Source organism: Lithobates pipiens, unplaced genomic scaffold, assembly GCF_037356315.1.
Source record: "Lithobates pipiens isolate NorthernLeopardFrog02 unplaced genomic scaffold, aLitPip1_a1.2 Scaffold_191, whole genome shotgun sequence".
Taxonomy (NCBI): Eukaryota; Metazoa; Chordata; class Amphibia; order Anura; family Ranidae; genus Lithobates; species Lithobates pipiens.
In genome coordinates this window covers 1-3,177 of record NW_027507766.1, presented here as the reverse complement: position 1 = coordinate 3,177, position 3,177 = coordinate 1, and the positions used below count along the sequence as shown (strand labels likewise).

Here is a 3,177-nt window from a genome sequence, read left to right as displayed (position 1 = left end):
GGACTCTAGGAGTGTAGGGGGCCCTTTGTATGGCCAGAAGAAAGTGACGAAGTTGATAAGCACTAAACAAGTCAAGCGGAGGGTCAGAAAGCTCGGTGACAGTTTGTGTGGTCGGGAGCCCTCCGGAGGGCCACACCTCTCCCAGACGCTGTTTCCCCACCACTGTCAACTGTTGCAGTTTCTTGTTGGTAAATCCCGATGGGAAGTCTGAATTACCTATAACTGGAGTCATTGGTGACGGCAGGGGAGCAATGTGTGTGCAGCGGAACAACCTCCGCACAACAGCCAACGTAGCTCCCACTACGGGGTGACCTCTGAGGTCTTTTGGTAGGGTGGACAGGAGCCACGGGGAGGGGAATGGATCCATCCTCAATCTCCATCTCCACCCACTGCTTGTGTGGGCCATTACAATGCCAATCAACGACTCTCGCTAGCAGAGTCACTCTGTAGTATTGTCTGAGATCTGGGAGACCCAGACCCCCCTTGTCCTTTGGTCTGACAAGCAATTGTAAACGGGCTCTGGGCGGTTTACGCGCCCAAATAAAGTCCCGGAGCAGCACCTGCAGTTGTCTGAAAAAAATTGGGGGTAACCGGATCGGTAATGTCTGGAACATGTATAAGATCCGCGGGAGGGCCGTCATTTTGAATGCATTACAGCGCCCGAACCAGGTCAGTGTTAAAGCATGCCAGTTTCCCAAATCAGATTTCAGTCTATTCAGGAGAGGGACAAAATTAAGCGGGTACAATTGCGCTAAATCCGCTGCGATGTCAACGCCCAGGTAACGTATAGATTTTTCAGCCCAGTAGAATGGAAAAGCGGAGCGGAGCCTCTTGGCCTCACCATCCGGGACCGATATATTCAATACAGCTGACTTGGCGCAATTGATTTTATAGTTTGATAGGCTGCCGTATCGCTGGAGAGACGCAAGTATATTGGGAAGCAAAATGTGTGGATTGGAGACGGAAAAAATTATAACATCAGCGTACGCCGCAATTTTGTGGTGTGCCGAGGGTTTGGATATGCCAGTAATATTTGGGTAATTCCGAACGTGACACATAAGTGGTTCCAGTGTCAGAATAAAAATTAGGGGAGACAGATGGCACCCCTGCCTCATCCCATTAGTGATGGGGAAAGAGTCCGAGCACCACTCGTTCACCCGTACCGCTGCCGACGGTGTGGAGTAAAGTGACATCATCATGTTGGGGCCAAGACCTATATGTTCCAGGGTGGCCTGCATAAAGTGCCAGGCCACCCTGTCAAAGGCCTTCTCCGCGTCCGTTGACAACATAAGCAAGGGCCTTCCCTGTACATGCGCCGCATGGATTAAATTGAGGACTCGGGGCGTATTGTCTCTAGCTTCCAACTTATTTTTATTTTTTTTGCTTGTTTCCCAAGGTGACCATCTTGGCGTTTGTCAAGAGGGTTGAAAGTGCCTGAAGAGATTGCCTACGGGCACATCACCCTGAAAGCACCCGATCTCGTTTGATGTTGGAGGCTAAGAAGAGTCGGGCCTTGTTAGTACCTGGATGGGAGACCGCCTGGGAATATCAGGTGTCGTAGACTTCTTTTTATGTTGTTGGCGTTGACCTGTTTTTTTTCGCTTGTTTCCCAAAGTGACCATCTTAGTGTTTGTCAAGAGGGTTGAGAGTGCCTGAAGAGATTGCCTATGGCCACATCACTCTGAAAGCACCCAATCTCGTCTGATCTTGGAGGCTAAGAAGAGTCGGGCCTGGTTAGTACCTGGATGGGAGACCACCTGGGAATACCAGTTATTGTAGGCTTCTTTTTATGTTGTTGGCGTTGATTCGTAGTTTTGTTTTTTTGCTTGTTTCCCAAGGTGACCATCTTGGCATTTGTCAAGAGGGTTGAGAGTGCCCAAAGAGATCGCTTACAGCAGCATCACCCTGAAAGAGCCCTATCTCTTCTCTTCTCTGAGGCTAAGAAGGATTGGGCCTAGTTAGTACCTGGAGGGGAGATGGCGTTGGAATACCAGGTGCCGTATTCTTCTTTTTATGTTGTTGACATTGACCTGTTTTTTTTCGCTTGTATCTCAAGGTGACTATCTTGGCATTTGTCAAGAGGGTTGAGAATGCCCAAAGAGATTGCCTATGGGCACATAACCCTGAAAGCGCCCGATCTCCTCTGATCTCAGAAGCTAAACAGGGTTGGGCCTTGCTAGTACCTGGATTGGAGACCACCTGGGAATACTAGGTGCTGTAGGCTTATTTTTATGTTGTTGGCCTTGACCTGTTTTTTTTTTTTCACTTGTTTCCCAAGGTGACCATTTTGGCGTTTGTCATGAGGGTTGAGAGTGCCCGATGAGATCACCTACGGCCCCATCACCCTGAAAGCGCCCAATCTCGTCTGATCTCGGATGCTAAACAGTGTCGGGCCTGGTTAGTACCTGGATGGGAGACCGCCTGGGAATACCAGGTGCCATAGGCTTCTTTTTTTTTTTTTTTTTTTATTTAGTAGTATGCGACATACAATGCAAAGGCAACTTCACAGAATGTGTGATACAAATAGTTACAAACAAACGATCATATTGCATGGATATCAGAGCCAATGGTAAGAAGTCCGAGGAGAATAGCACGTGTACAGCTTTGCGGTCATATCAAGATGAGATTAAAGCTCCATCTCATTGGGATCCTCTACCACTTAAAATATTATTGATACTAGCCCTGCTACCCTCGAAGAGTTTAGATATCCATAGATAGGGGAAGAGTATTGTGTAGTAGTCAAATGGGGTCGGAACATACCATTTTCTTTTCCCTTTTTTGAGTTAAGAAGGGAAATAGTAGAACTGAAAGGAGGGAGAAGGGGAAAGAGAAGATTGGGGAAGGAAATTGCAGAAAAGGAAAAGAAGGGGTAAGGGGGTGTCGTGGGTAGAGTGGATAGGGTGGGGTCCCCTCCCAGGGAGCAAGAGACGCCCTCGGCTCACCAGCTCATCAGCTGTCAAACGTTTGGAACAGCGATCTCCAACGATCACCATGAGCTTACTATGTCTCATGGAGGTATTCTTCCGAAAAGCGAAACTGGGTCCAGTAGAACCATCTGTTCCCATGCTCCTCCATTTTATCCCTCATTGTGGCAGTCAGGTCTTCCATTCGTTCAATATCATTTACCCTTGCGAACCACTGGGTCACCATTGGAGCAGATTGCTCTTTCCACTGACT

The 3,177-nt window shown here is 48.2% G+C and overlaps 4 pseudogenes; all 4 read left to right on the top strand.

Annotated features, from left to right (window-relative positions):
* Nucleotides 1–1,445: 1,445 nt before the first annotated feature.
* Nucleotides 1,446–1,564, top strand: LOC144000190 (5S ribosomal RNA; annotated as a pseudogene).
* Nucleotides 1,565–1,663: 99 nt separating this feature from the next.
* On the top strand, nt 1,664–1,782 carry LOC144000171 (5S ribosomal RNA; annotated as a pseudogene).
* Nucleotides 1,783–2,105: 323 nt separating this feature from the next.
* Nucleotides 2,106–2,224, top strand: LOC144000225 (5S ribosomal RNA; annotated as a pseudogene).
* A 103-nt stretch (nt 2,225–2,327) lies between these two features.
* LOC144000207 (5S ribosomal RNA) lies at nt 2,328–2,446 on the top strand (annotated as a pseudogene).
* The last annotated feature ends 731 nt before the right edge of the window (nt 2,447–3,177 follow it).